The following is a 14,113-nucleotide window of genomic DNA, read 5'->3' as shown; positions in this document are numbered from 1 at the left end:
CAAAAATTAGCTGGGCATGGTGGTGGGCGCCTGTAATCCCAGCTACTCAGGAGGCTGAGACACAAGAATTGCTTGAACCCAGGAGGCAGAGGTTGCAGTGAGCTGAGATCACACCAGTATACTCCAGCCTGGCAACAGAGTAAGACTCCGTCAAAATAAATAAATGAAAGAAAAAGAAAAACAGTAGTCCCCTGCTCCATTTTCCCGTCCCCCAAGTCTTAGCCACTTTCAACTCTTAACTGTGTCTTCTCTGTATTTCTAAACAATATGTTTGTTAAATGAATTAAGATTATGTTCATTTCCAAGTAACAGAAACACTTCTACAGTGATATAAACAAGTAAAGAGTATATTTGTCACACACAAAAAGAACTCCAGGCATGAATCTCAACAGGGCCTTCAGAAGTCAAGCCCCTTTCACCTTTCTGTGATGCCATCCTTGGCTTATGACATTCATACGCATGGTCACAAGATGACTGCTGTATCTCCAGCCATTGTGTCCACATCCCAGGAAAAACAGAATGGGGAAGGACAAGGGCATCTTTCCTAGAAAAGCTCTGTCTTTTTGTTTGAAAGGAATAGCCACTGCAAAAACTTCTGCCTGTGCCTTTCTTAGTCTTTTCAAGTTTATAGGTGGGGGCTTGCAGGGGAGCTCGGGAAGAGGAGTTTTCTGCTCTTTTGTGTAGTGTCTCTGTTTCCTCCAAATTCTTTTTTTCTATTTGTTCATGTCTTTGCCATTTGTTTCTTACTGATCTGTCTTTAATGTTCAAAACTTTCCCCAAAGTCTTGTGATATTTGCCTCCTCATTCATGTTTAAGAGTAAATCTCAGACAAAGTGGTTGGAATTCTTCGTGCTTGGACAGAACGTGTGAACAGGGATTTTCATTGCAGGGAGAGTGAGTGACATACACTGTTGTCAGTATCTGTAGGCATTTCACTTGGGCTGCTCAGTTTCCCCAGAGAGGACTCTTCCAGTATCCCGCTGGTGAGCTAGGAGCCTGGTTGCCATCGTCCTAAACAGTGAGTGGGAAAGGCTTTAGGGGATCTCACTATCAGCAGATCTCTCGCCTTAACTGTTCCTGGCGTCCCTGAGTCCAGAGTTCTTGTGGTCCAGGGTATTCACAGAGAAGCACACAGTCTTCTGCCAGTAGAAGGAAGGGGTAACAGCCTGACCACGCTGGACGAAGGGACCCACTTACTTCTCCTGCAGACTTTCAACCAGTCCCCCCAGCATCAGCCCCACCTGTGTCTTCAGAGGATCTGGGCCTCTGGGTCCTGAGCCTCTCCAGGCCCTGCTACACAGGCAGCTTCAGCCTGAGCTTCCCTCTCCTCCTGCTGTTCTGCTCTGCTAGGTCACTGTCCACTTGTCCAGAGTTTTCTGGCTTCCAGAATATCTCAGTGTCCTCTCTATTCCTGTTTTATCATTTGCAATTTAAAACTTTTCAAAATCACTATGTGGTTGTTTGAATAGGAATTCCAGAGAAAGGAGAGGTACCTCCACTAAGTTTATCCAGAAGTCACTTTTTCCATATCATGAATGCAGTCACCCCTCAAGAACAAGTGCAAATGCACGCTCCTCTGTGAGGCTGTCACCAACTTTCTTTCCATCCTTCTCCACCCTAAAATTAATCCCTTCCTCTCTTACATTTCCACAGCACTCTCATCCTCCCTCTGATCACATCACATCAGGATTGGGGATGCTAGCCCCCAGCTAGAGAACAGCTCTGTAAAGGCAAACACATTTTAACAGTCATCTCTGCATCCCTACCTCCTGCCTGCATGCTTGACCCAAGTAACTTCTTAACTTTTTGTTTTTTATAAATTAATAAGGGCTGATATAAAAAATAATAGGCTAAGACGCAAGACCTTCAGGATTTCAATCCCAGCTGCCGTGCTGAAAGTTACCACTTTGTGTGCATTCTCCTGGTTCAAAGCCAGTGCTCAGTAAATGACGTTATTCTATCATCCGTCTCTCTAAATGGTGCAAATGTTCATATCTCACAGTGAGTATAATAAGACAGACAACACACTTACCAGGAAGGGGAACTCCAAGATTAGGAAGATATATCAGATAGCTTTGACCAATGTCTCAAGAATAGAATAGGAAAAATTCTGGCATCAGCACTGGCTTGAGCACTAAGATGGCCAGTTATTTTTATTTTTCAACAGCTTTCTGTGTTGTAAATTAAAAGTAACGTTCACTTTTAGTCAGTAGTGTTTTTTTAGCCTAAATTATAGTCTTTCAATTAAAAGTATTAGCATGACTTCCTTAAAATTCTTACTAGCTAGTGACTTCAGTTATAAGAAATTTTATGTAATTATTTCTATGACACACTAGTCTTGTGGTTGGCCTCATTTTACAAAAGAAATACAAAAGGTGAAAGCAGTGCTTCAGGGGTGAGAATGTACAGAAACAGACATGCCAGGCTTCTCGATGCAAATTATTTCCTCTAGGTGGCACTGGGGTACAATTGTATTCTAGGATCTACTCTTATTTTTAGTAGTGGTGTTCATAAGGACTTGCTTTAAACTGAACAATCACACTTCATTTACAAGTGATAAGGACCAGAACTGATATCATCTGATTAATATTACTCCTAAAAAGCATTTCAGGAACAGGATATAAAGCGACTTGAGACTCACTGGTTCCAGTTTTATATGCCATAATACTCTCAATTCACTTCCACTATAATTGAGCTCACATATTCAAATAAAGAAGATAGAATCGCTGGGTGTGGTGGCTAATGCCTGTAATCCTAGCATTTTGGGAGGATGAGGTGGGCAGATCACCTGAAGTCAGGAGTTCGAGACCAGCCTGGCCAACATGCTGAAACACTGCCTCTGTTAAAAATGCAAAAATTAGCTGGGCGTGGTGGTGTGTGCCTGTAATCCCAGCTACGCAGGAGGCTGGGGCAGAAGAATCACTTGGACCCAGGAGGTGGAGGTTTCAGTGAGCTGTCCAAAAAAAAGACACAGAAAGCACCCTTTCACTGAAGTTTCACTGGATATTACAATGCCACATGATGCCTGATAGCTTAGCCCAAACTCTCTGAGGATATGTTTGGATTTCAGTGGAGATATCTCATCTACATTCTTCCTTCTTCAAACGCATGGAAATCTGAGTAAAATTAGTTATTCAGCAGTATATACCCAAGCTCAAAAGCAAGAAAAAGAAAGTGCTAGGAGAAAGAGAGAAGAAGGAGCCTTGCCTAGTGGGCAGGTAGGAGGAAATCTCCAGCTGGTCTGTAAGGAAGGAAGCAGAGGCACATGGAGAAACACCCTGGGACAAGCCACCCAGAGGCAGAGACTGAGGATGAAAGAGCCAAGGAGGGCAAGCTCCTGCAGGGGGCCCGGCCCGGGTGGGGAATTACTGTTATTACCTCAGCAAGAAGAAAATTTAGCCCAGAAGGGAGAAGAGTGCATGAAGCAATGAGCTTAAAACAAACAACAGAAAACTTGGAAACTCTAAATAAACAGCTATCTCAAAAGTAAAAATAACAACTCTTTTTGAGATTACAAACAAATGTTGAGCTAAAATAATAGATAACAATAACATGAAAGATGATAAGTGGGTTCAAAGGGAAGTTACAGCATTCTAAGCTCAATGTTCATGAGTAAGATAAAGATATTTATTAACCTTAGACTTCGTTAGAAAAATTAAAATTATACATATATATGTGTGTGTGTATGAATAGAAATAGAACTTATATTAATAATCTCCAAATCCACAAAACAAGAGAAACTTTTTTATAAAAAGAAGGAAAAGAGAAAGAGAAAAAGTAAAAGAAAAAGCTGTTATAGTTCAATAGAATGCAGTAAAGAAAAAATAAGAACTTGACTGGCGTGGTGGCTCATGAATCTCCGTACTTTGGGAGGCTAAGACAGGAGGATTGCTTGAACCCACGAGTTCAAGACCAGCCTGGGCAACATGGAGAAACTCTGTCTCTACAAAAGATTTTTTTAAAAAATTAGCTGGGTGTGGCTGTGCTTGCCTGTGGTCCCAGCTACTCAGCAAGCTGAGGCTGGAGGATCACCTGAGCCCAGAAAGTTTAGGCTGCAGCGAGCCATGTTTGCGCCACTGCCTTTCATCATGGGTAACAAAGCAAAATGCAATCTCAAAAAAAAAAAAGAAAGAATAAGAATCAAAGAAAAACATAGTCAACACAAAATAAAATGATAGAAAGAAGTCCACATGCATAATTATAATAAACGTAAATATATTTTGATCACTAGTTAAAAGACAGAAACTCCCAGACGTTTTTTTATAGAATATCTGGGCTTTTTATTCAAAAAATGGGCATAAAAATTTGAAAATAAGGTCAATTTAATCCTACTAATTTAAACAGAATGAAGGCCAACAATACTAATAAAGATAATGAGGAAGATAATCATCAAAGGAAAAGATAACTAATAAGATATAGAAATCATAAATTTGCTTCACCTAACAAAATATCCTTGAAATACATACGCCAAAAATCACCAGAATGTAAATGTAGAAATTGACAAATTCATAATCATAGTGGTTTTTTTAACACATCTCCATCAGAAACTGTTCCATTAAGCATAAGAGCACAAATGATTCAAGCAATACAATCAGTAGCCTGATGTACATCCCAATAAACACAATATGCAATCTTCTGTGAAACCTATTCTCAACACAGCCCAAAAAATTGTATCACATAAACCAGACTATTGTTTGCAATAAAATTACAAACAATAGTAGCTTTGTAATTGAAAACATAAAAATACCTTTAGAAATTAAAAGGCAGATTTCTGAAATAATTTGAAGGTTAAGGAAAAGCCTACATGAAAGTTACAAAATATTTAGTACTAACAACAAAAACATAATATATCAATATTTATTGGATGCCACTAAACCAGGAAGCATATTTTAGGAAAAAGCTAGAGAAGTCACAAACTGAAAAAAAAATTGAAAATCACATATATGATCAAGTATTTACATGTAGAAAATATAAAGGGCACAACACTCAAAAATAAGAAAACAACCCAATAAAAATACTTAGACAAAGTTTTGAACAGACAGCTTACCAAAGAAGATACAAAGATAGCAAATTATCATGTGAAAAGATGTTCAACATGAGAGTCTGGGCAAATGGCAAAACCTCATCTCTACAAAAAAATACAAAAAGTAGTTGGGCATGGTGGCACATGCTGTCATCCCAGCTACTCAGGGGTCTGAGGTAGGAGGATTGTTTGAGCCTCAGAGGTCAAGACTGCAGTGAGCAGAGACTGTGCCACTGCACTCTGGCCTCGGAGACAGAGTAACACGCCATCTCAAAAAAGAAAAAAGAAAAACCTATAATGATATGTCACTACATACTAAAAAGAATTGATCCCTGGGGTACGGTGGCTCACGCCTGTAATCCCAGCACTTTGGGAGGCCGAGGTAGGTGGATCAAGACGTCAAGAGTCCAAGACCAGCCTGGCCAATAGGGCAAAACCCTGGCTCTACTAAAAAATACAAAAATTAGCCAGGCATGGTGGCATATGCCTGTAGTCCCAGCTACTTGGGAGGCTGAGGCAGGGGAATTGCGGGAACACGGGAGGCGGAGGTTGCAGAGAGCCGAGATCCAGCCACTGCACTCCAGCCTGGGCAACAGAGCAAGATTCTGACTCAAAAAAAAAAAGGAGAATTGATCATTCCAAGTGTTGGTGATATGTGGGCAAGTGTTGGCAGAAAGTTTCTTTGGGAGTCATTCCATAACTATTTATTTATCCAAGAGAAATTAAAATATATGTCCAAACAAAACTTGTACATAAATGTTCATATCACCTTCTTTATAATAATTAAAAATGTAGTGAATGAGAAAAAAATATTTTCAGCACACAAAAGTTTGTCGTTAGGCTGGGCACAGTGGCTCATGCTTATAATCCCCACACTCGGGAGGCCAAGGCAGGCAGAATACTTGAGACCAGGAGTTCAAGACCAGCCAGGCCAACATGGTAAAATCTCATTTCTATTAAAAATACAAAAATTAGCCAGATGTGGTGGCACATGCCTGTAATCCCAGCTACTCAGGAGGCTGAGGCACAAGAATCGCTTGAATCCAGGAAGCAAGATCATGCCACCGCACTGAAGTCTGGGCCACAGAGCAAGATTCTGTCTCAAAAAAAAGTTTGCAGTTGAGAGAGACAGATTAACAAGAGAGAAACAAATCAATTTACTAGTGTGTGCAGTGCCTCAATGGAAAGTGACTCCGGCAGTAGTTTAGGAATGTGGCTTATATACTATATCTAACAACGACAACAACAACAAAAAAAACAATAAATTTTGGAGATGTGACAAGACAAAATAAAACAGCCCCAGGCTTCCAAAGATAGGAAACTGTGGAGAGGTAAATATAGGAGAAGACAGTCTGTTCACAGGTTTCTCTAGTGCCATCTCTGAGCTAACAAGAGTTTCTCTAATAAAGGAGAAAGTACATCCTGTCTTTATTATTATTATTACTATTGTACTTTAGATTCTGGGGTACATGTACAGATCATGCCGGATTGTTGCATAGGTACATTCATGGCAAGATGGTTTGTTGCTACAACCTCCCATCACCTATACCTAACACTTCTCCCCATGTTATCCCTCCCCCACCCTCCCTCCCACTATCCCTCCCGTCGTACCCCCCAACGGACCCCAGTGTGTGATGCTCCCCTCTTTGTGTCCAAGTGTTCTCATTGTTCAACACCTACCTGTGAGTGGGAACATGTGGTGTTTGTTTTTCTGGTTTTGTGTCAGTTTGCTGAGAATGATCATTTCCAGGTTCACCCATGTCCCTACAAAGAACACAAACTCATCGTTTTTTATGGCTGCATAGTATTCCATGGTGTATATGTGCCACATTTTCCTTGTCCAGTCTATCATCGATGGGCATTTGGGTTGGTTCCAGGTCTTTGCTATTGTAAACAGTGCTGCAATGAACATGCGTGTGCATGTGTCTTTATAATAGAACGATTTATAGTCCTTTGGGTATAGACCCAGTAATGGGATTGCTGGGTCAAATGGAATTTCTATTTCTAGACCCTTGAGGAATCACCACACTGTCTTCCACAATGGTTGAACTAATTTACACTCCCACCAACAGTGTAAAAGTGTTCCTATTTCTCCACATCTTCTCCAGCATCTGTTGTCTTCAGGTTTTTTAATGATCGCCATTCTAACTGGCATGAGATGGTATCTCAATGTGGGTTTGATTTGCATTTATCTAATGACCAGTGGTGATAAGCATTTTTTCATATGTTTGTTGGCTTCATATATGTTTCCTTTTGAAAAATGTCTGTTCATATCCTTTGCCCACTTTTGAATGGGTTTGTTTTTTTCTTGTAAATCTGTTTTAGTTCTTTGTAGATTCTGGATATTAGCCCTTTGTCAGATGTCAAAAAAGAAGTGCCTACTGTATGATTCCATTGACTTGAGTTCTACAAAGTGCAAACTGCACAGTGATGGAAAGTGCTGGGGCTCAGAGAATGATATCCAAAGTATGGCACGTTGACATGCTGAGTGCTTTGAACTAAAGAAGCAGCCTCAGAACCAAGGTCTCTCTGACCTTTCTCCACCCTGCTGTCTCTCTATCCTCTTTCTCTCTCAAAGCAAGGGAAGCAGCTTTCTCTGAAGTTTTATTTATCTGGCTAAGGGAAGTTCCTCCAGAAAGAATGCCATTGTCATGAACCCTTTTCCTGAAATCTACATTAACCAGAGAAGTTGAACTTGTATTGCAGGAGAGGAGGCAAAAATTCCATCCAGGTCACCAGGCCCAGAGACACTCTCACCTATTTTTCCGAAGGTGGCTACCTGAGAGATTGCCTGCATAACAAGACTGCCTTTGTTCTCAGTGCAATTTCTCCCCCAACTCTCCCACAGCTTGTCACCATCACTCTTCAGGAGCCTCCAAGCCCCATTTCCTTCTCCCATTTCTTTCTGTAGCTCAGAATGCTATTTAAGCTTCAACCATCTGGCCCGTTTTTGAGTCTAGTATTTTGTGTGATTCCTGTGCGCATGTGTACATAATAAACTTGTATGCCTCTTCTCCTGTTTGTCTACTGTTAGTTGATTCCAGAGGCTTAAATTATTGATCCATTAGAGGATGGAAAGAAAGGTCTCTCCACCCCTATGAAAGGAAATTATCAGTTGCCAGGGACCTGGAGTTGGAGAGGGAAAAGAAAAGGATTGCCAAGGGCACGAGGAAACTTTCAGGGGCGATGCCACGGCTGTGACTGTAGGACTGGCTTCATGGGTATCAAAGTCAAAACTTATGAAACTATAAATATGTGCAACATATTGTGCAATTAACAATTATACAATATGTGCAATGTATAATTAACAAAATATACCTCAATGAAACTCGTTTGAAAAAACAGTTTGGCGTCTGTGCAAGTCTTGATTAAAAAAAAGATCAGTGAATCAGAACAGTGAGCCCATAATTTGACCTGTATGTGTATAAGTATATAAAGTATAAATATTAATATAATATGTAATGAATATGTTATATATAAGTATACGTATATGTATATTTGGAAACGATGTAGGATAAAGATGGTATTACCAACCAGCGGAGAACTGGTGATCATTCAATTAGTGGTTTTGGGCAGCTGACTTTTCCTATTTAAAAGTTAAAGTAGATACACACTTGTGAAATAAATACCAGGTTGATCAAAGACTCAAATGTGGAAAGAAGAAAAGAGGTTAAAATTATCAGTAAAGACAAGGAGCAATGACTCATGCCTGTCATCCCAGCATTTGGGGAGGCCAAGGCAGGAGTATCACTTGAGGCCATGAGTTCAACACCAGCCTGGGAAAGAGCAAGATTCTCTCTCTACAAAAAAAAAAAACCAACAAAATTAGCTGGGTGTGGTGGTGCATGCCTATAGTCCCAAGCTGCTCAGGAGGCTGAGCAGGAAGGGTTCCTTGATCCCAGGAGTTCAAGGTTGCAGTGAATTATGATCACACCACTGCACTCCAGCCTGGGCAATAGGGCAAGACCCTGTCTTTAAAAATAAAAAACATTCAAAGGCATCTCAGCACAAGAAAATAAATAAATAAATAAATAATACATGTTCATGACTAATCCTTTTCCCCAGGCCAATACAGAGTGAATGTTTTGGGGAAAAACATAATTTTTTCCCCAAAATCAAGTTTCTTACTTTTCTGCAGTTTTTGTTCTCTCTTTAGTTTTCCTTTGGGACTTTCAGGATTAGATGATCCAGAAGGCAAATGAAAGGGTTTCTACTGAGAATAATATAACTGATTCCCAGGAAACAGGACAGAGACATGCATCTGAGCTTCAGCTGGCCTTGACTTTCAACTGAGAGCCTCTTGAGCACCTGCAGTGACAAAAGCACAGGGACCAGTTGGTGTCTTCTCGCTCCCACACCACCTCCTTCTTTCCTGCAGAAGCATTTTTCTGCACCTGCGGGAGCAGGACCACTAAGTCTCCAGTGATAGAAGGACTCACATGTCCTGAGGTCACATTTCTGATTGATTGCAGTGCCCTCTGTGAATCAGATCCCTGCTGGGCTGGCCTGCCCATAATCCAACTCTTATTTTAAAAACTTTAAACTTTTTAAAAACTTACAAATAATAATACAAGAAAAAATGCCCAATAAAAATATGCCAGGCAATGGATAGGCAAACTTCTTGATTTTCTTTTAGCCAGAACCTCCCAACACAGCCAAGTGCAAGCAGCAGGGCAGGCAGACCAAGGCAACCAGAAGCACCCCAGTTGCCACGTGCAAACTAAAGGAGGGGTCTTCTCTGGGTGGATAAGAATCAGGGCTGCATTCCACAGCAGCTGAGCTCAGCCCCACTCACCCTCAGGGCCAGGTGCCTTTTGGCATGGAGAAACTTCATTACTTTCCATCGTATCCCTGGTCAGAATTCCTCTTCCTTGGCTTACAGACCACTCATTAGCCCAGTTTTTCTCAACCTTCATATCATTGCCACCCTTTTCTCAAGAAACCTTTTAGACATTTATTTCCTAATTACTCCCTGCCATAAAGTAGTAATGATACAAGAGATAGAAAGAAATTATTTAGGCAGATAGTGAGGGCAAAAGAGTCCTCAGCAGAACTTCCCTTCTAACAAAAAGCAGCCCAATAAACCATTTTCTTCTTACAACGAGCAGGCAGAAAGATTGAGCTGCAAACACAGAGAAGGAAGCTGAAAGCTTGCATGGGGAATGCCGCAGCTGCACCAACAGAAAAAGGCTGCCTGGGGCCAGGCATGTCCACTGTGGAAGCTCCACCTCCCCTTTTTTGTTAGCATGTGTACAGTAAGAAATGGACAACATAGAGAAGCTCAGGCAGAGAACCCACCTGCATAATAAAAGATTGGGGTGGGGGCTGCCAGAGATTCACGCCCTATGCAGACAGCACACCTGGTTCTAACTGGTTTTTCATGTCCTGTGTAGATCAGACACCACCTCCCCACTAGCTCATTTATAAAAACCCCGCATCTCACTGTGGATAGGCAACGACCCCTCTCTGTAGCAGAGCGATAGTCTCGTTCTTTTACCGATTAAATTTCTACTCTTAACCTCACCCTTTGTATGTCCACATCCTTGATCTCTGTGGCCATGAGAAAAAAACCTCAGGTGTCACCCCAGACAGTGAGCTGCTTCGGTAATACACAGATCTACTGCATATTGGTCATGGACTGAAGGACTTTAGAGGACCATAAATCACTGGCATTTCCAAGATTTTTTGCCCCAACTTTTGAATAAACTTTTGCCCCAGGGATGATGTCACTCTGTTGAGAGTACATGCATTAGCTGTTAGCTGTGGAGCCTGTCCTCCATCACCAGAGGAATCCACCCACTTGCAGAGAAGTTGAACACAGCCTTCACACTGATGGCACTACGACAACCAGCAGAGCCACTCTGGGGCCAGGCAACCAGTGACAGTCCTACGGTACCACCTGCAGGCAGCAAGAACCCACCACCTGCTGTGCCTACTCCCCGTGCTCCCTCCACCTCACTGACCTCCACTCTCACCCGGGTCTTTTCTGTTCCCACATGCTGCTTCCTGGTTTGCAGGAGAGAGAGAGATTCCTCTAACAAGGGGATCTCATGATCTTTGAATGCTTGATGAACAAAACCTCATAGTCTCTAAACTGGCCAGCTGATAAAGTAACAAATTCATTCACGTTCTATTTGGATCATTCAGACAATGAGAGCAGGAGAGGATCCTGTGCTTGAGGCTATGTGTGGGGGAACAGGAAGTTGTCCCGAAGCACAGGACATTGGGTGTGAGAAATGCAGCATCCTTTCCAGAAAGAGCTGATGCTTGAGCACAGTCTTGAGGAACGGGCATGGCCTGGTTTCATGGATAATTGGGGACCTTTGTGCACAGACCAGAGAGCAGATGGGCTTGGGAAACTGCATCATAATGCAGCGGCCGTGGTGTGGAGTAAGGGTGTGGAAACCGAGGGACTGAGGATGGTGGACAAGGGGCTGGGAGCCACAGACCATGCCACGTCGGTTTGGTGGCTCTTGACAAGTGGCACCTCAAACTGTGCCCACAGAGAGGGGTAGGCTGCAAGAGTCCTGTCCTGGGGCTGTGAGAGTTAAGGAGGACTCTGCTGGAGACTGCGGAGAAAGAGAGATGGCCTGTCAGGCTCAGATGGGACAGGACAGAATAACAGGGAAAGAACTAGACCAGAATCCATCCAGACCCATGGGGCGGATGAAGCCTGAGGGTCTAAGCCCAAGTCACTGCCTGATTTTAATAATTTCAGGAAGTCAAATAAGCAGATGTACTTTAAAGCAGGTTTGAGCCCATCATGATTTAGGAAGAAAAGACACAGATACCACTGGCCAAAGGCCTAAGCTGATTCGAATATGTCTGGTATTTAAGCAGTGACTGTGCAGGAAATCATGAGTTCAAATGGACAATCCATCTTCAGACCAGAATGGAGCAGCAGTGGGAATAACCAGCAGCCAGAATGAGCTCATAAGCTCCCAAACAGCAGCTTCTGCAGCCTACTCAATAGGCAAAGAAAAAGAATGGAAAGAAACGAAGTGAAAAAGAAAGTCTGGGTCTTTAGTTGGATTTGTGCCTTTTGCTGAAGAGTGGTATTCTATTATCTTCCCTTCTTTCCCTCCCCATGCTGCAACAAATACAGGGCTAGAGGGTTGGCCTCCTCGCCCCCACCCACTGTGTTGCAATAGCATGGTTTGAGTGATTGGTACCAGCTCCATGGACAGACTCTAACTGGTCCACACTAAGCAATTGTAATTTGGTCCTCTAAGTAGAGATTGGTTCAGGAACCTAGGCCTAAGCCCGTCCGGGAATGAATTGGTTCAGAAATGGGCATGTGGCTCAATTCAAACCAACACAATGCAAGAAGTTTGGGTTTCTGGGTTTCTCCTCTTCAGAGAACCACAAGACATAAAACTCTCTCCCACTGGATGTGAACAGAGAAGCACAAAGCCCTGACTCAGCTGCAGCCAAACCACAACCACTCAGAAAACTAGTCTGTGGGTGAAACTGATATTGCAGATGTCCGAACAGGCAGACAGAAGATACCTGGATGCTCGAAGACCACACTGAGCCGCTGGATCGAACAGCCCCAAACTGCACCAGAGCCCTGGATTTTTGTATGTGAGTCATTCCATTTTCTCTTTAAAGCTGGCTTGAGTGGCATTTCTTCTCCTTTGCAATTAAAACACCCTAGTGGTCCCCCTTCAGTTTGGACCAACTCTCAGTCTCATGGATCAGCATGCTTCTCACTCAGTGTTCACCTGAGTGTGGGTGCTTATCTATTAGCACCCTGAAAAATGCAAAATGTGAATGAAATTTCTAACATGATTTTTTTTAAGTTTGTGCTTATATACTCTACAGTGTTTCAACAAATTAGTGTTGTACACAATTAAAATCGTGTAATTGCAAGTACACACACACACACACACGCAAATCCATTATTCCCTCCAAAAGGTTGACTTCTTTTCCCCTTGTTAAGCTTATGCTAAGTAGACAGTAGGGCTCTAGTAAAAACAGTGAGCAAAAACTATGGTAACAGGCATGACGCCAAGGATATCATGCTGGCCCACATTCTACGTGAGTAAATACATCTATTTGCTATGCTACTCTGTGGCCAGGTCTATGTAACACTAAACATCTAATTGAAAACTAAAAATAATCAAGTAACAGTGAGGGTCTCAAAATAGTCATGGCTTTAAAATATGAAATAGAATTTTACATGTTAAAGTTTTCATCCCATGATCTACCTACAATATAGTTCATTGGAATTAAATTAAAAACTGAATTTTAGCATTTGTGTACTTTGCTAATTAAGAGCTAATATACTGTATTCCTAAACTACTCCATAGGCCAGAACTAGAAAATAAAACATAAAATTGAATTTGAAGTCCCTGTATTTTTCCTTAATATGGTCATCTAAATTTTGAGACTCCTATACATTTTCCAGATGTAGATTCCACATTAATTTCACAATTTAATTTTGAAACATAAACATATCTCAAATGTTCACAGATGTTAGAGTTAAAATACTCAAATTTAAAACGCATACATTCTCTGGCAGTAGTAAATATATACTGTATTTTTGAAGAATTCACATAACACTTCAAAAATGTTTGTGTAAAGTTGAAGAAAAAAAAGGAATGACGTTTTAACTGAAGTGTGTCTCATGACAATTATGAAAGAACAAAAACAGATAATTAACTTGTTTATTACAATATAAACACCAGTAAGTTTTAAATAAACTATCTAATGAATGGCCTAGAATATAACAATATGGTAAACACTGTCTCAAACAAATATTTAAATATATTACCTAAGTGGAAAAAAATAAACAATAGTACTGGCATTTACCCAAGACACTCACTTGCAAGTTGTTGTATTTATTTACTAGACCTACAGAGTATCTTTCATCTCAAGGAGTCCAATTTAATGTTAAAAATCTAGAAAATAACCAGAGGCTAACACACTGCCTAACTCTTTTCCAAAAACTCCCTAAGAAATTATATATCCATCAAAATGTAAGAATCAGCTTAAACAATTATATTTAAAGAATAACTTTTGGAGGCTAGGCGCAGTGGGTCACGCTTGTAATCCCAGCACTTTGGAGGCCGAGACAGGTGGATTGCT

At 41.4% G+C, this 14,113-nt stretch overlaps 1 long non-coding RNA gene across 1 annotated transcript in view; it reads right to left on the bottom strand.

Annotated features, from left to right (window-relative positions):
- Positions 1-14,113, bottom strand: part of LOC119472604 — a 27,393-nt gene extending 13,280 nt beyond the window's left edge. The window contains exon 1 of the long non-coding RNA XR_005201752.1: positions 9,152-14,113. This is a non-coding gene — a long non-coding RNA (uncharacterized LOC119472604). The remainder of the gene's footprint in view (positions 1-9,151) is intronic.

The sequence above is a fragment of the Cebus imitator genome, unplaced genomic scaffold (assembly GCF_001604975.1).
Source record: "Cebus imitator isolate Cc_AM_T3 unplaced genomic scaffold, Cebus_imitator-1.0 Scaffold6, whole genome shotgun sequence".
In the NCBI taxonomy this organism is placed as follows: Eukaryota; Metazoa; Chordata; class Mammalia; order Primates; family Cebidae; genus Cebus; species Cebus imitator.
Note: the sequence above shows the minus strand (reverse complement) of the source record. Positions and strands in the feature narration are given on the sequence as shown.